Genomic DNA, 19,361 nt, shown 5'->3' with positions numbered 1-19,361 from the left:
ACCTGGAGTAAACCTGGACTAAACCTGGACTAAACCTGGACTAAACCTGGACTAAACTTGGACTAAACCTGGACTAAACCTGGACTGAACCCGGAGTAAACCTGGACTAAACCTGGACTAAACCTGGACTAAACCCGGAGTAAACCTGGACTAAACCTGGAGTAAACCTGGACTAAACTTGGACTAAACCTGGACTAAACCTGGACTGGACCTGGAGTAAACCTGGAGTAAACCTGGAGTAAACTTGGACTAAACCTGGACTAAACCTGGACTGAACCCGGAGTAAACCTGGACTAAACCTGGACTAAACCTGGACTAAACCCGGAGTAAACCTGGACTAAACCTGGAGTAAACCTGGAGCAAACCTGGAGTAAACCTGGACTAAACTTGGACTAAACCTGGACTAAACCTGGACTGGACCTGGAGTGAACCTGGAGTAAACCTGGACTAAACCTGGAGTAAACCTGGAGCAAACCTGGAGTAAACCTGGACTAAACTTGGACTAAACCTGGACTAAACCTGGACTGGACCTGGAGTAAACCTGGACTAAACCTGGACTAAACCTGGACTGGACCTGGAGTAAACCTGGAGTAAACCTGGAGTAAACTTGGACTAAACCTGGACTAAACCTGGACTGGACCTGGAGTAAACCTGGAGTAAACCTGGAGTAAACTTGGACTAAACCTGGACTAAACCTGGACTGAACCCGGAGTAAACCTGGACTAAACCTGGACTAAACCTGGACTAAACCCGGAGTAAACCTGGACTAAACCTGGAGTAAACCTGGAGCAAACCTGGAGTAAACCTGGACTAAACTTGGACTAAACCTGGACTAAACCTGGACTGGACCTGGAGTGAACCTGGAGTAAACCTGGACTAAACCTGGAGTAAACCTGGAGCAAACCTGGAGTAAACCTGGACTAAACTTGGACTAAACCTGGACTAAACCTGGACTGGACCTGGACTAAACCTGGACTAAACCTGGACTAAACCTGGAGTGAACCTGGACTGGACCTGGAGTAAACCTGGAGTAAACCTGGAGTAAACCTGGACTAAACCTGGAGTAAACCTGGACTAAACCTGGAGTAAACCTGGACTAAACCTGGAGTAAACCTGGAGTAAACCTGGAGTAAACCTGGAGTAAACCTGGACTGGAACTGGAGTAATCCTGGAGTAAACCTGGAGTAAACCTGGAGTAAACCTGGACTGGAACTGGAGTAATCCTGGACTAAACCTGGAGTAAACCTGGACTAAACCTGGAGTAAACCTGGACTAAACCTGGAGTAAACCTGGACTAAACCCGGACTAAACCTGGAGTAAACCTGGACTAAACCTGGAGTAAACCTGGACTGGAACTGGAGTAAACCTGGACTAAACCTGGAGTAAACCTGGACTAAACCTGGACTAAACCTGGACTGGAACTGGAGTAAACCTGGACTAAACCTGGACTGGAACTGGAGTAAACCTGGACTAAACCTGGACTAAACCTGGAGTAAACTTGGACTAAACCTGGACTAAACCTGGAGTAAACCTGGACTAAACCTGGAGTAAACCTGGACTAAACCTGGACTAAACCTGGACTGGAACTGGAGTAAACCTGGACTAAACCTGGACTGGAACTGGAGTAAACCTGGACTAAACCTGGACTGGAACTGGAGTAAACCTGGACTAAACCTGGACTGGAACTGGAGTAAACCTGGACTAAACCTGGACTGGAACTGGAGTAAACCTGGAGGATCTTTTTCCTCACGTCATCAGAATTTTTTTCATCGTTTTTTTGTTGGGTATTCAACTCACTTTTGTAACTTTTTTGTCTTTTTTTTTGTGTCATTTTTTGTCACTTTTTTGTCATTTTTTCATCAATTTTTTATCACATTTTTTATCAATTTTTTGTATTTTTTTGTAATTTTTTTAGTAATTTTTTGTCACATTTTTGTAATTTTTTTGTTACATTTTGGTCATTTTTTGGTCAAATTCTTGTGACATTTTTGCCACTTTTTCATCAATTTTTCGTCACTTTTTGCCAATGTTTTCCCACTTTTTTGTCACATTTTTGTCATTTTTTTTAAATCAAATTTTTGTCATTTTTTGTCACATTTTTTGTCACTTTTTTGTAAAATTTTTTATCACATTTTGTAAATTTCTTTGTCACATTTTTTCACATTTTTGTCATTTTTTGGCAAATTTGTATCACTTTTGTGTCTTTATTTTTGTTCATTTTTTCGTCATTTTTTTATCACATTTTTGTCATTTTTTTGTCATATTTTGGTCATTTTTTTGTCATTTTTTTGTCATTTTTTGTCACATTTCCATCATTGTTTTCGTCTCAGTTTTTTTTGCTATTTCTCACCTTTTTTTCAAGAAGCTTTTTGATTAGGGTAAAGCCAAACTGGAGAAAAAACCAGCGGAAAAACAAACCAAAAGGCAAATCATTTCCTCATTTATCTGATTTGAGCAGGAGCAGGAGAGTCGGGCGGGAGGTGAAAACGTAACGATCAATACCAGAATCAAAGACCCAGAGTCACATTCACTTTGTATGATTGTAAAGTAGTGACACGTCTCCGTCCTGGTGCTGCTCGCGGAGACAGACTCGACAGCAGAAGGCCGCTCTGAATTCATGAATAAATTAAACGTCACATGGTTTTTAAAGAACAGTTTGTGGAACAATTAGGGCTCATTAACGGAGGACGCGGCGCCAAAACGCTCCGCGAGCCGCCAACACCAGAAACACTGAGAGGGACGGCGGTTCTTCAGGACAATACTGAGGCTTCCACTGATGTACTCATACACTCGTATATCACAGGCAATTACAGATACATAATGTTGGAACTAATGAACTACATTTAGAAATATCCATCGATCTGACGCTTCATACTTCATCTTTATTCAAGGGAAAATGCATAGAAAATGAATTAACACGCACATGCGATAATAAACAGTAGAAGAATAATATGTAAACTCAGCATCAACCCCCAACAAAACTGAGACGAAAACAATGATGGAAATGTGTCAAAAAAGTGACGAAAAATTGGTGAAAAAGTGGCAAAAATGTCACAAAAATGTCAGAAGAAATTGACAAAAAATGGACGAAAAAATGACAAAAATGTGATAAAAAATGTGACAAAATGTGACAAAAAATGACAAAAATTGACTAAAAATGACAAAAATGTGACGAAAAAATGACAAAAATGTGACGAAAAAATGACAAAAATGTGACGAAAAAATGACAAAAATGTGACGAAAAAATGACAAAAATGTGATAAAAAATGGACGAAAAAATAACAAAAATTAATAACTTTTTTGTCATTTTTTTGTCAAATTCTTGTCATTTTTTCATCAATTTTTTTGTCAATTTCTTGTGACATTTTTACCACTTTTTCATAAATTTTTCGTCACTTTTTTGTCAATATTTTCAAAATGTTGTAATTTTTTTTGGCAAATTTTAATCCTATTTTTTTTTTTTTTTAATTGTCACATTTTTGTCACTTTTTCGGCCATTTTTTGTTAATTTCTTGTCAATTTCTTGTGACATTTTTGCCACTTTTTAATCAATTTTTCGTCACGTTTTTGTCACATTTCCATCATTGTTTTCGTCTCAGTTTTGTTGCTATTTTCTCACCTTTTTTCCAGAAGCTTTTGGATTGGGGTAAAGCCAAACTGGAGAAAATGTGCTCGGTTCAGGCGGGAGTTAAGGCGTCTGAGATTAATGTCAGTGATTCAAACTGAGACACAAAACCATCCCTGAGTTTCATTGAAAACGATCGGCCGGATCCTCCCTGGAGTCGACCTCACCGGGGAGGCTGAGGAGGGCGATCCCGACCCTCCGATCCCCCTCCTTAACCTCTTAACTCCCACCTGAACCGAGCACAGTTTCTCCAGTTTGGCTTTACCCCAATCCAAAAGCTTCTGGAAAAAAGCTGTGAAAATAGCAACAAAACTGAGACGGAAACAATGATGGAAATGTGACAAAAAAGTGAGAAAAATGGATGAAATGTGACAAAAAATAGAAGAAAAAATGACAAAAAAGTGACAAAAAATGACGAAAAAATGATAAAAAATTGACGAGAAAAATTGACGACAAAAATGACAAAAATGTGACAAAAAATGAGAAAAATTGGACAAAAAATTACAAAAAAAGACAAAAAATGTGACAAAAAAGTGATGAAAAATGGATGAAAAAGTGGCAAAAATGTGACAAAAAAAAAAAAAAAAGGTCAAAAATGTGATAAAAATTGACAAAAAATGACAAAAATGTGACAAAAAAGTGAGAAAACACTGATGAAAAAGTGGCAAAAATGTCACAAGAAATTGACAAAAATATGACAAACATTTGATTAAAATTGGACAAAAAAAATTAAAAAAAATTGACCCAAAAAAAAAGGTGAGGAAAAAACGACAGAAAAATGACAAAAAAGTTACAAAAACGAGTTGAATACCCAACAACAAAATGATGGAAAAAAAATCTGCTGACGTGAGGAAAAAGCTCCTCTCGGTTCAGGCGGGAGTTAAGAGGTTAAAGAGGGGGGGGGAAGGACCACCACCCCGGTCCAGCCCCCGACCTCCACGCGGAGAAAAACAAAAGTCAAATCACTTCCTGGTTTGGCTGATTTTGTGTGAAGCATTTCTCAGCCGCAGAGACACTTTCTGTCACACAGCTCCGAGCGGCTCCACACTGCCCCCTTCAGACGCCCCGCGGCCACTGCCCCGCTGCAGCCCCGGCTAATTAGCCCCTCATTAGTCCCAGTGCGCGCGGGCCCCGCCCCCCCCCCCCCGTTGTCCGCGGTACTTTGTGTGTTCTTCTTGTGTCCTGGATCCCGGATTAGTTCACGCCGGACTTTGCCTGGAGGCGAGTGGGGAGCGAGCCACACTTCCTCCGCCATTCTCTCCCCAAAAAGCCCCCTCTGTCCCGGGCACAAAGGGGGAGCGAGGCCCATCTGGCACAAAACTGCGCTCATTCAGATTGAAATGTGGGGAAAGCGTAAAGACAAGGACGCGGCGCCGTTACGCAACAGGTGAAATGTGATCTGATGAGGAGGAAGCGCTTTTCAGGGGCTTCTTTCACCGGGTTCAGACGCTTTCCTGTAGTTTTCTCCCTGAACATCTCACATAAATCAAACTTACCCTTTACGAGCCTGGTTTGGTGATCCCAGGTTTAACCTCTTAACTCCCGCCTGAACGTGTTTTCTGCTGTTCTCCAAAAGTAAAAGCTTCTTCAAAACAGAGGCAAAAAACGAGAAGAAAATGAGGATGTAAACGCGACAAAGAAAGCGAAAAAGTGAACAAAAAAAGCGAGAAAAATGATAAAAGGTCGACAAAAAAATGACAAAAATCTAGCAGAAAAAAGACTAAAATCCAGTAAAAAAAAGTGACAAAAATCCAGTAAAAAAAAGTGACAAAAATTCAGAAAAAAAGTGACAAAAATCCAGCAAAAAAAGTGACAAAAATTCAGAAAAAAAAGACAAAAATTCAGAAAAAAAAGACTAAAATCCAGCAAAAAAAAAGACAAAAATCCAGTAAAAAAAGTGACAAAAATTCAACAGAAAAAAGACAAAAATCCAGCAGAAAAAAGACAAAAATCCAGAAAAAAAAGACAAAAATCCAGTAAAAAAAGACAAAAATCCAGTAAAAAAAAAGACAAAAATCCAGTAAAAAAAGTGACAAAAATTCAGAAAAAAAGTGACAAAAATTCAGAAAAAAAGTGACAAAAATCCAGCAGAAAAAAAGTGACAAAAATTCAGAAAAAAAGTGACAAAAATTCAGAAAAAAAGTGACACAAAATCCAGCAGAAAAAAGATAAAAATCCAGAAAAAAAAGACAAAAATCCAGTAAAAAAAAAGACAAAAATCCAGTAAAAAAAAAGACAAAAATCCAGTAAAAAAAAAGACAAAAATCCAGCAGAAAAAAGATAAAAATCCAGTAAAAAAAGACAAAAATCCAGTAAAAAAAGACAAAAATCCAGTAAAAAAAAAGACAAAAATCCAGTAAAAAAAAAAGATACAAATTCAGCAGAAAAAATAAACCAAAATCCAGCAGAAAAGTGACAGAAGAGCAGCAAAAAAGCAATAAAAAAGTGACAAAAACACATAAGTGAAATAAAAGGTGACGACAAAGGCCTAGAGGAGAGAATGGCGGGTGGTCAGAGGTTTATGACTAAAGAGAGTCTCATGTGTGTTTCTAATGTCAGGTCAGATACGGCTGCTCTGTGATGGTCTCAGGTCTGTGATGGGTCTGTGATAAAATATAAATCTGGGTTAGGTTATAACACCACAGCTGTTACAGAGAAGCCTGCGACGACCCTGGATGAACTGCAGAGAGACACGGCTCAGGTGGGGTAAACTGTCCACAGAACAACCTTTAGTCGTACACAGTGGCCAGAGGAAGCCATTTTTGAAAGAAAACCAGTCCTGTTTTCTGTTTGCCAGAAGCCACGGAGGCCACACTCCTCATATAATGACAGTAAAGTACTTCATCAGCAGTATAGTGGCAGTAGTTGTAGTGGTAGTAGTGGTAAAAGTAGTGAGTACACAGTGATTACTGCAGTATCATGTGTCATCACTGTCAGCTCTGGCCTCGAGTCTGAGAGAGAAGAGAAAACAAACTTCACTCAGGAAGGATTAGTACTTTACACACACTACTGCGCAGAGTACACACTGACTACTGCACAGAGTACACACACTACTGCGCAGAGTACACACACTACTGCACAGAGTACACACACTACTGCACAGAGTACACACACTACTGCACAGAGTACACACACTACTGCACAATACAAACACAGACAGGAATAACTCGAGGCCATTAACTTTACCACTGACGATGACGAGAAGAACAGCCCAGAAAAGCCTGTGGGCGGCACGGCGGCCATGTTCTCCCCGTGTCTGTTTTAGTTTCCCTGAGAACTAAAAACATGTGCAATAGCTCTGGGGCAGGAGCACAGATTCACCTTACTCTGGGGCATTAAAAAGCTTTAAAGGGATATTTCGGGATGTTTGACACAGGGCCTCATTTAGTTATCCAGAGTGTTACGTTTTTGTCACATTTTATTTTCTGTCATTTTTTTGTCACATTTTTCATCACATTTTTTGTCACATTTTTGTCATTTTTTGTCATTTTTTGGTCACATTTTTTGTCTTTTTTTTTTAATTTTTTTTATTTTTTATCACATTTTTTGTCTTGTCTTTGTCTTCATTTTGTTTTTTCATTTTTTGTCAGATTTTTGTCATTTTTTTGTCTTTTTGTCTTTTTTTGGTCAAATTTTTTGTCACATTTTTTTGTCACATTTTTTGTCTTTTTTTTTAAATTTTTCGTTACATTTTTCATCACATTTTTTGTCACATTTTTCTCTCTGTGAAGCGGGTCACACTGTTTTTAATGCAGGCTAGCTGATACCATAGACATGCACTAGCCTAGCATTAGCCTAGCGCCACGAAACTCTTCAAATATAAGAACTGCATGAATTACATCTCCAGAAATCAGCAACACTCTGGATAACTATAATGAGGCCCTATGTCAAACATCCCGAAATATCCCTTTAACCCCTTAACTCCCTGAACCGAGCACATTTTCATCAGTTTGGCTTTACCCCAATCCAAAAGCTTTTGGAAAAAGGTGAGAAAATAGCAACAAAACTGAGACGAAAACAGTAATGAAGATGTGACAAAAAAGTGAGAAAACTTAGACAAAAAACTGCCAAAAACTTGACAAAAAATTGACCCAAAAAAAAATCAAACAAAAAACGACAAAAAATTGACAAAAATGTCACAAAAAATTGACAAACAAGGACAAAAAAAAAATACAAAAAATGACCAAAAAATGACCAAAAATTGACAAAAAAGTATGAAAAAAATATGAAAAAGTGGGAAAATGTGATAAAAATTGGACAAACATTTGACAAAAATTTGACAAGAGGACAAATGTGACAAAAAAATGACCAAAAAAACTAAAAATGATGAAAAAGTGGCAAAAATGTCACAAATAATTGACAAAAAATGACGATTTTTTTTTACAAAAAATTATGAAAAAAATATTTAAAAATTGCAAAAATGTGATAAAAATTGGACAAACATTTGACAACAAAAGAACAAATGTGCCAAAAATTGACAAAAAATTAACAAAAAAGTTACAAAAATGAGTTGAAAACCCCCCAAAAAATGCTGGAAAAAAAATCTAATGACGTGAGGAAAAAGATCCATTCAGATGAGTTTTGTAGATCTGAGCTTTCAAATGAGGCGTTGACACTGGCCTACAGGATTTGGGTAAAGCTGAAATGCGGGAGTGAAGAGGTTAAATTGGAGTCACATGGGCACTAAATCAGTCACATGACACTGAAGGACGTCTGCAGTTTTACAGTGAGTCTGGCTCCTCTGTCATTACGCACTTCCTCCTCCAGCGTTTACCGTCTGAAAACCAGGAATGTGCGGAGCAAGTCGGTCCAGACGACTGCGTTTCAGCGACGAGTGACTCCCCGGAGTGACGGAAACGCCGCGGCCCTTAAACGCCTCGCGCTGACAGACGCCGCGTTCAGGGACTGACGGTAATGACAGTTTAGAGACGTGACGAAGCGTTTGTTGAGCTGCTGTTTGTAGATGATGATGTTCTTTAGGCTTCATCAAACCCGGACCTTCTGCCCCCAAACCCGAGGCCCTGGTTTCTCCTCCCCCTCTGCAGGTCGGTGGGGGGGCCTCGTTCAACTATCTCGGGGTCTTGTTCTCAGTGAGGGACGGATGGAGCGTGAGATGGATGGACGGATCGGGGCGGTCGCTGTATCGGTCTGTCGTGGTGAAGAGGGAGCTGAGTCCATCTACGTACCCGCCCTCACCTATAGGGCTGTGCAATTAATCAAAATGTGACTACGATTTCGATTACAACAGTAAACGATTACAAAATTAGCATAATCGCAAAAAATCTATTATTTATCTAATTTTTTTTTTTTCAATTTTTTGTTTTATTTTTTTATTTTTTTTGTTTAATTTATTTCTTGGCAATTTTTTTTTTTTTTCAAATTTTTTTTCTTAAATTTTTTTTTTCTTAAATTTTTTTTCATTTTTACATTTCTTTTTTTTTTACATTTTTTTGTCTTAAATTGTTTTTTTTATTTTTTTTATTTCATTTTTCAATATTATTTTTTTTTCTTCAAATTTTTTTATTATTTTTTTTCTTCAAATTTTTCCTTTTTTTTCAATTTTTTATTTTTTTTGCAAAGCAGACTTGCGTTATTTCAGGCCGCTGGGATTATTTTCCCTTGACTGGGCCGGTAATTGCCCGGTAAATGTGCCGGTAAATGGGCAGGTGTGTGACAGGTAATGACCAGGTGTGCAGAGGGGGCGGGGCCTGCTGCACCTGAGCGTGGACGGCTTCAGGAAGTGGCCCCCGGGCTTAAAACAACAGCTCCCAGACAAACACAGGAGCACAATGTGAGAAAAATGCATTTAGAACTGACAATTCCCCTCAGGAGAAACGATGGATCCGTGAATATCCACTCCACTCCTTACTGTCCATAGAGTTTGGAATATAACTGACCTGCAAAAACGACAAAAATGACAAAAACTCAACAAAAAGGTGACAAAAGAGCAACAAAAAAGTGACAAAAATCCAGCAAAAAAATGACAAAAATCCAGCAGAAAAAAAGACAAAAATCCAGCAAAAAAAGACAAAAATCCAGCAAAAAAAAGACAAAAATCCAGCAAAAAAAAAGACAAAACTCCAGCAGAAAAATTACAAAAATCCAGCAAAAAGTGACAAAAATCCAGCAAAAAAAGACAAAAATCCAGCAAAAAAAAGACAAAAATCCAGCAAAAAAAAGACAAAAATCCAGCAAAAAAATGACAAAAAATGACAAAAATCCAGCAAAAAAAGACAAAAATCCAGCAAAAAAATGACAAAAAAATGACACAAATCCAGCAAAAAAAGACAAAAATCCAACAAAAAAATGACACAAATCCAACAAAAAAATGACAAAAATCCAGCAAAAAATGACAAAAATCCAGCAAAAAAAAACCAAAAATCCAGCAAAAAAATGACAAAAAAAAGACAAAAATCCAGCAAAAAAGACAAAAATCCAGCAAAAAAGACAAAAATCCAGCAAAAAAAAGACAAAAATCCAGCAAAAAAATGACAAAAATCCAGCAAAAAAATGACAAAAATCCAGCAAAAAAATGACAAAAATCCAGCAAAAAATGACAAAAAAATGACAAAAATCCAGCAAAAAAATGACAAAAATCCAGCAAAAAAATGACACAAATCCAGCAAAAAAAAATACAAAAATCCAGCAAAAAAATGTCAAAAAAAAGACAAAAATCCAGCAAAAAAGACAAAAATCCAGCAAAAAAAAGACAAAAATCCAACAAAAAAGTGACAAAAGAACAGCAAAAAAAAGACAATGGCAAAGAGGAGAGAATGCATTTGGTTTTGGCGGGTGGTAAGAGGTTAACGCAGGCTAGCTGATACCATAGACATGCACTAGCCTTGCACTAGCCTAGCGCCACAAATCTCTTCAAACATAAGAACTGCATGGATCACGTGGGGAAATATCCTCCAATGGTTAAATGTGGGCGGCGCCGTCTTCCCTCTGGTGAGATCCTCCCCCCCCCCCCCCCGCTCTCTCAGTAAACCAGAGTGAACCAGGTGAGGCCCTCGTCCGTCGTCGCCTGAAGCCCGCCCTGTTTGATGTGGTGAGGATTCTCTTCTTCTTCTCTCTGTAAATGTTGACAGAGCTCGCGGCGGCGACAGATTCAGTAAAACAGAACGACTTTGTGTTTTCTCAGGCGGCCGAGCGCTGACGGACGCTCAAGACCAAAACTATTTCAAACTCTCTCAAAAGACAAACACCGGCACCTTCTCCTTTTTAATGTCTTCATTCACAAATACTGACATGTTAGGGATCCACACACGGAGTCTCCCCGACAACACTCTGATCCAAATATGGTCATTTTCTTCAGAGGCTGCGTTCATGTTCTAGAATTGTATTTCGTCCAGATGTTTCCCTGATCTTTATTTACAGTGACTGGAAACAACATCTTCACTCAGGATCAAGAAGATAAGAGTAAAAACACAGAGACGCACGTTTATGTGAAGAAACCAGTTGTCCAGAGTCGGTGTTTAAGCTGCTCAAGACGCTAGCATTCTACCGGTTAACATTCTACCGGTTAACATTCTACTGGCTAGCATTCTACCGGTTAGCATTCTACCGGTTAACATTCTACCGGTTAACATTCTACTGGCTAGCATTCTACCGGTTAGCATTCTACCGGTTAACATTCTACCGGTTAACATTCTACTGGCTAGCATTCTACCGGTTAGCATTCTACCGGTTAACATGCTACCTGTTAGTATTCCACCTGTTAGTATTCTACCGGCTAGCATTCTACCGGTTAGCATTCTACTGGTTAGCATTCTATCGGTTAGCATGCTACCTGTTAGTATTCCACCTGTTAGTATTCTACCGGCTAGCATTCTACCGGTTAGCATTCTACCGGTTAGCATTCTACTGGTTAGCCTGCTACCTGTTAGTATTCCACCTGTTAGTATTTCACCGGCTAGCATTCTACCGGTTAGCATTCTACTGGTTAGCATTCTATCGTTTAGCATTCTACCGGCTAGCATTCTACCGGTTAGCATGCTACCTGCTAGTATTCTACCTGTTAGCATTCTACTGGTTAGCATGCTACCTGTTAGTATTCTACCGGTTAGCATGCTACCTGTTAGTATTCTACCTGTTAGCATTCTACTGGTTAGCATGCTACCTGTTAGTATTCTACCGGTTAGCATGCTACCTGTTAGTATTCTACCGGTTAGCATTCTACCGGTTAGTATGCTACCTGTTAGCATTCTACTGGCTAGCATTGTACCGGTTAGCATGCTACCTGTTAGCATTCTACCTGTTAATATTCTACCTGTTAGCATTCTACCTGTTAATATTCTACCTGTTAGCATTCTACTGGTTAGCATTCTACCAGTTAGCATTCTACCGGTTAGCATTCTACCGGTTAGCATTCTACTGGCTAGCATGCTACCTTTTAGCATTCTACCAGTTAGCATGCTACCTGTTAGTATTCTACCTGTTAGTATTCTACCTGTTAGAATTCTACTGGTCCTGCAGTCGGTCCCACTGTCGGCCCCACTGTCAGCTAGTTAGCATTAGCGCGTTGCTAACATGTAGCATGGTGTTAGCATTCTCCATTATGTATGTATTTATAGGCTGTTAAACCACTTTGCTCTGACAGTGAGAAAAAAATGCAAAAGTATTTATGAAGTGAATATAAACATTGAAAATGAAAACTACTCATTTCAAACTGACTTGATCTCGTCAGTAAAGTGAAAAAAGAACTCGTGTTGTGAGTGAAGCGTTGCCGTGGAAACGCAGACGTCCTTATTTGGGTGTTTTGGTCCCGGTTTGGCGGCAGCTGCTGAACGGGCGAGTGCGATGCGTTCACTGACTCCCGTCTCGTTAATGACCTCCCCGCGGTGCCTTCGAGGTCGTCTCCAGGGTCCGGGACCTGAAACCCCGGGTCCCGCCGGAGTCATTAAACCATCATTACCCACAATCCCCCGGGGCGGCGCACTAAAGAGACGGTCAGACAAAGTGTCGCTTTAAAACCAGCGTGTTCTTTCCTGTCAGTTTAACCTCTTACCCCCCGCCTGAACACATTCTGTCCTCTTTGGCTTTTATATAACACCTCATTTGAAAGCTAAGACCCACAACACTGATCTTTTTCCTCGCGTTGTTGCTGTGTTGTGTCACCTTTTTTATGTTTTTTTTGTCACATTTTTGTTGAATTTTTGTCATTTTTTTGATGAATTTTTGTCACATTTTTGTTGAATTTTTATCACATTTTTGATGAATTTTTGTCACATTTTGGATGAATTTTTGTCACATTTTTGTTGAATTTTTGTCACATTTTTGTTGAATTTTTTTTCACATTTTTGTTGAATTTTTGTCATTTTTTTGTAGAATTTTTGTCATTTTTTTGTTGAATTTTTGTCACATTTTTGTTGAATTTTTGTCACATTTTTGTTGAATTTTTGTCACATTTTTGTTGAATTTTTGTCACAGGGCCCTGAGATATTATCAATCATTATTGTTTGTGCAAAATTCTGTGTAGTAACCATTGTATTTCAGCCCGGTTTTGTTCAGTTCTTATAGGATCAATTATGAGGAAACTTAGAAAGTAAAATACAGAACACTTTCTGCAGTGTTTTTGAGGGCCCCACCCTGCTCTGGGCCCTGGGTACTCAGTACTCTTTACCCCCAAAGTCCGACGCCCCTGATAATAATATATACGTTTATAACTCAGGTAAAAGATCTTGGTGTTGGAGCCACAGGAGCCGCTCCTGGCTCATTATTTAGTAATAAAGTTGTTATAAATCTTGTCATTAAATATAATAACTGAGTGTGTGTGAACCGAGCGGCTCCTGCAGCAGAGACGTCACAAACCAAACACTAGACAAACTATACATTTACAAAGACGAGGACAAAGCCTCCCCCTCACGCCCCTTTTTAAAATACTGATTTTCAACATATTTCATGTATTTCTTTGGAAAAAGGATTTTCACTGTGACGTGTTTAGTTTCTCATTTATAATCAGACTTTTACTCTTAGCTCAGCTCATTCAAAAGCCAACGGCCCCCTCTAGTGTCCGCACTGGGAACTACAGTCCCGACACTTCATGTGAACAGTTCACACCCTGGGACACGTTTTCTTTATTGACTGTTTTTCACAGAATTTGATGTTAACTGTTTTTTTAAGCTAAGAATTGTATTTCTTTTTAATTCCTGCTTTTGATATTTTTTCCGTACCCGAAAAATCTAAACCTTTTTTTTTTACCAAACTGGCATCGTTTAACGTCCCCAGCTCTGTGACCTGTGTTTGATTAATGAATAGAACTAAACCTTTAAACTGTAATTATATTCATTAATCAAACAGAATGTGCACATGAATGTGAATATTCAAACATCGAGCAGGATTAAAAACATGGTTCAAATATAGTGATGGGATTGAGACAAACCGGCTTCAGGTTAAACTTCTGTTCCCTTTGATAAATAATCAGCAGGTTTGTTTTTATCGTGACAAAAGTAAAGTTTATAAATGAAACCCAGTCGTTCCAGTTCCCTCTTTATTAGAAACCACAGCGTTCGTCTCGGCTCAGTTCAAACACTTTTTTAAATAAAACCTAAAATAAAAGATTTTTGTCGTTTTTTGCTGGATTTTTGTCACTTTTTTGTTGGATTTTTGTCACTTTTTTGTTGGATTTTTGTCATTTTTTTTGCTGGATTTTTGTTATTTTTTTGCTGGATTTTTGTCGCTTTTTGCTGAATTTTTGTCATTTTTTTGCTGAATTTTTGTCGTTTTTTGATGGATTTTCGTCACTTTTTTGCTGGATTTTTGTCGTTTTTTGCTGGATTTTTGTCACTTTTTTGCTGAATTTTTGTTATTTTTTTGCTGGATTTTCGTCGCTTTTTTGCTGATTTTTTGTCGCTTTTTTGCTGGATTTTCGTCGCATTTTTGCTGAATTTTCGTCGCTTTTTTGCTGGATTTTCGTCACTTTTTTGCTGGATTTTTGTCATTTTTTTGGCTGGATTTTTGACACTTTTTTGCTGAATTTTTGTCGTTTTTTGCTGAATTTTTGTCGCTTTATTGCTGGATTTTTGTCACTTTTTTGCTGGATTTTTGTCACTTTTTTGCTGGATTTTTGTCACTTTTTTGCTGAATTTTTGTCACTTTTTTGCTGGATTTTAGTCTTTTTTTTGCTGGATTTTTGTCATTTTTGTCAATTTACATCCTCATTTTCTTCTCGTTTTGTATCGCTTTTAGATTTGGAGAATTTAGAGAAACCATGTTCACGTGGGAGTTAAGAGGTTAAACTTCTGTTCCCTTTGATAAATAATCACCAGGTTTATTTTTAATCTTGACAAAAGTAAAGTTTATAAATGAAACACAGTCGTTCCAGTTCCCTCTTTATTAGAAACCACAGCGTTCGTCTCGGCTCAGTTCAAACACTTTTTTAAATAAAACCTAAAATAAAAGATTTTTGTCGTTTTTTGCTGGATTTTTGTCACTTTTTTGCTGGATTTTTGTCATTTTTTTGCTGGATTTTTGTCATTTTTGTCAATTTACATCCTCATTTTCTTCTCGTTTTGTATCGCTTTTTTGAAGAAGCTTTTAGATTTGGAGAATTTGAAGAAAACATGTTCAGGTGGGAGTTAAGAGGTTAAACTTCTGTTCCCTTTGATAAATAATCAGCAGGTTTGTTTTTATCGTGACAAAAGTAAAGTTTATAAATGAAACACAGTCGTCCAGTTCCCTCTTTATTAGAAACCACAGCGTTCGTCTCGGCTCAGTTCAAACACTTTTTTAAATAAAACCTAAAATAATAAAAGACTTAAACCTTATTTAACATAATACAGATGTGAAAGTCCCGACAACAAGAACACACGAGTCCAGACGACAAGCACTCGCCACCGGAGGAACCACCTCTGGCCTGATGAAGAGGATGATGAAGATGATGATGATGATGAATATCGATCAGTTTCCGTCGACTTTAAAGTGCATATGACAGGTTTTCGAAGGGGAACATCTGTTATCAGTAATACCTTGATTTCAGTGAAGCAGCGACTTAACCCCTTAACTCCCGCCTGAACCGAGCACATTTTCACATCAGTTTGGCTTTACCCCAATCCAAAAGGAAAAAAGGTGTGAAAATAGCAACAAAACTGAGACCAAAACAAAGATGAAAATGTGACAAAAAAGTGAGAAAACCTTGACAAAAAAGTGACAAAAAATGACAAAAAAAGACGAAAAAATTACAAAAAAAGACAAAAAATTAAAAAAATAAATGACACAAAAAAAGACAAAAAAATGATAAAAAATAGACGAAAAAAGACGAAAAAATTACAAAAAAAGACCAAAAATTACAAAAAAAAAATGACACAAAAAAAGACAAAAAAATGATAAAAAATAGACAAAAAAAGACAAAAAAATGACGAAAAAATGACAAAGAAATGATTAAAAAAAAATAGACAAAAAGACAAAAAAAAGACAAAAAATGACAAAAAAACAACAAAAAAACGACAAAGAAAAGACAAAAAAATGACGAAAAAATGACACAAAAAAAAGTTACAAAAATGAGTTGAACCCCCCCAAAAAAGATGGAATAAAATGTGATGACGTGAGGAAAAAGATCCATTTAGATGAGTTTTGTAGGTCTTAGCTTTCAAATGAGGCGTTACACTGGCCTACAGGATTTGGGTAAAGCTGATCTGGAGAAAATGCTCTCGGTTCATGCGGGAGTTAAGAGGTTAATGAAGTTATTTTGTTTGACAAGTTTGATTAAGTTCCTAAACATAAACTGTTTTTCGGTTTTGTTTCCATACCACCTATATTCAGCCTCCGGATTCAACATGTCGGGACGGGCGACATCGATCGATACGATACCGATACTTTTGGGGTCATTTTCCTCGATATCGATACTGGTCATTTCATATGGTGAATGTATTTCAATCAATGTACATTAGTGCCTGGGAGGGAAATCGTCATCATTGGTCCTGAAAACACACAAGTGAGGCCGCGGGGACGTTGGTGGAGGTCGGTGGAGGTCGGTTGGTGGAAGTTGGTGGCGTAAAATGGAGGTTAGTGGAGGTCGGTTGGTGGAGGTCGGTGGCGTAAAATGGAGGTTAGTGGAGGTCGGTCGGTGGCGTAAAATGGAGGTCGGTGGAGGTCGGTCGGTGGCGTAAAATGGAGGTTAGTGGAGGTCGGTCGGTGGCGTAAAATGGAGGTTAGTGGAGGTCGGTCGGTGGAGGTCGGTCGGTGGCGTAAAATGGAGGTTAGTGGAGGTCAGTCGGTGGAGGTCGGTCGGTGGCGTAAAATGGAGGTTAGTGGAGGTCGGTCGGTGGCGTAAAATGGAGGTTAGTGGAGGTCAGTCGGTGGAGGTTGGTGGCGTAAAATGGAGGTTAGTGGAGGTCGGTCGGTGGCGTAAAATGGAGGTTAGTGGAGGTCAGTCGGTGGAGGTTGGTGGCGTAAAATGGAGGTTAGTGGAGGTCGGTCGGTGGAGGTCGGTCGGTGGAGGTCGGTCGGTGGCGTAAAATGGAGGTTAGTGGAGGTCGGTCGGTGGAGGTTGGTGGCGTAAAATGGAGGTTAGTGGAGGTCGGTCGGTGGCGTAAAATGGAGGTTAGTGGAGGTCGGTTGGTGGAGGTCGGTCGGTGGCGTAAAATGGAGGTTAGTGGAGGTCGGTGGCGTAAAATGGAGGTTAGTGGAGGTCGGTTGGTGGAGGTCGGTGGCGTAAAATGGAGGTTAGTGGAGGTCGGTGGCGTAAAATGGAGGTTAGTGGAGGTCGGTCGGTGGCGTAAAATGGAGGTTAGTGGAGGTCGGTTGGTGGAGGTCGGTGGCGTAAAATGGAGGTTAGTGGAGGTCGGTCGGTGGAGGTCGGTGGCGTAAAATGGAGGTTAGTGGAGGTCGGTGGCGTAAAATGGAGGTTAGTGGAGGTCGGTCGGTGGCGTAAAATGGAGGTTAGTGGAGGTCGGTCGGTGGAGGTCGGTGGCGTAAAATGGAGGTTAGTGGAGGTCGGTCGGTGGAGGTCGGTGGCGTAAAATGGAGGTTAGTGGAGGTCGGTGGCGTAAAATGGAGGTTAGTGGAGGTCGGTCGGTGGCGTAAAATGGAGGTTAGTGGAGGTCGGTTGGTGGAGGTCGGTCGGTGGCGTAAAATGGAGGTTAGTGGAGGTCGGTGGCGTAAAATGGAGGTTAGTGGAGGTCGGTTGGTGGAGGTCGGTGGCGTAAAATGGAGGTTAGTGGAGGTCGGTGGCGTAAAATGGAGGTTAGTGGAGGTCGGTGGCGTAAAATGGAGGTTAGTGGAGGTCGGTCGGTGGAGGTCGGTGGCGTAAAATGGAGGTTAGTGGAGGTCGGTGGCGTAAAATGGAGGTTAGTGGAGGTCGGTCGGTGGCGTAAAATGGAGGTTAGTGGAGGTCGGTCGGTGGAGGTCGGTGGCGTAAAATGGAGGTTAGTGGAGGTCGGTCGGTGGAGGTCGGTGGCGTAAAATGGAGGTTAGTGGAGGTCGGTGGCGTAAAATGGAGGTTAGTGGAGGTCGGTTGGTGGAGGTCGGTCGGTGGAGGTTGGTGGCGTAAAATGGAGGTTAGTGGAGGTCGGTTGGTGGAGGTCGGTCGGTGGAGGTTGGTGGCGTAAAATGGAGGTTAGTGGAGGTCGGTTGGTGGAGGTCGGTCGGTGGAGGTCGATCAGTGGAGGTCGGTCGGTGGAGGTCGATCGGTGGAGGTCGGTCGGTGGAGGTCGGTCGGTGGAGGTCGGTCAGTGGAGGTCGGTCGGTGGAGGTCGGTCGGTGGAGGTCGGTCAGTGGAGGTCGGTCGGTGGAGGTCGATCAGTGGAGGTCGGTCGGTGGAGGTCGATCGGTGGAGGTCGGTCGGTGGAGGTCGGTCAGTGGAGGTCGATCGGTGGAGGTCGGTCAGTGGAGGTCGATCGGTGGAGGTCGGTTGGTGGAGGTCGGTCGGTGGAGGTCGGTCGGTGGAGGTCGATCAGTGGAGGTCGATCGGTGGAGGTCGGTTGGTGGAGGTCGGTTGGTGGAGGTCGGTCGGTGGAGGTCGGTCGGTGGAGGTCGATCAGTGGAGGTCGATCGGTGGAGGTCGGTTGGTGGAGGTCGGTCGGTGGAGGTCGATCAGTGGAGGTCGGTCGGTGGAGGTCGATCGGTGGAGGTCGGTTGGTGGAGGTCGGTCGGTGGAGGTCGGTCGGTGGAGGTCGGTCGGTGGAAGTCGGTCGGTGGAGGTCGGTCGGTGGAGGTCGGTCGGTCGGTGGAGGTCGGTCGGTGGAGGTCGGTCGGTGGAGGTCGGTCGGTGGAGGTCGGTCGGTGGAGGTCGGTCGGTGGAGGTCGGTCGGTGGAGGTCGGTCGGTGGAAGTCGGTCGGTGGAGGTCGGTCGGTGGAGGTCGGTCATTGGAGGTCGGTCATTGGAGGTCGGTCGGTGGAGGTCGGTCGGTGGAGGTCGGTCGGTGGAGGTCGGTCAGTGGAGGTCGATCAATGGAGGTCGGTCAATGGAGGTCGGTTAGTGGAGGTCGGTCAGTGGAGGTCGGTCAGTGGAGGTCGGTCGGTGGAGGTCGGTCAGTGGAGGTCGATCAGTGGAGGTCGGTCAGTGGAGGTCGGTTAGTGGAGGTCGATTGGTGGAGGTCGGTCAGTGGAGGTCGGTCATTGGAGGTCGGTCATTGGAGGTCGGTCGGTGGAGGTCGGTCGGTGGAGGTCGGTCATTGGAGGTCGGTCATTGGAGGTCGGTCGGTGGAGGTCGGTCGGTGGAGGTCGGTCGGTGGAGGTCGGTCAGTGGAGGTCGATCAATGGAGGTCGGTCAATGGAGGTCGGTTAGTGGAGGTCGGTC

The sequence above is a fragment of the Gobius niger genome (assembly GCF_951799975.1).
Source record: "Gobius niger genome assembly, chromosome: 24".
Classification (NCBI taxonomy): domain Eukaryota; kingdom Metazoa; phylum Chordata; class Actinopteri; order Gobiiformes; family Gobiidae; genus Gobius; species Gobius niger.
The sequence above is the reverse complement of the archived record's forward strand: the minus strand, read 5'-3'. Positions refer to the sequence as shown.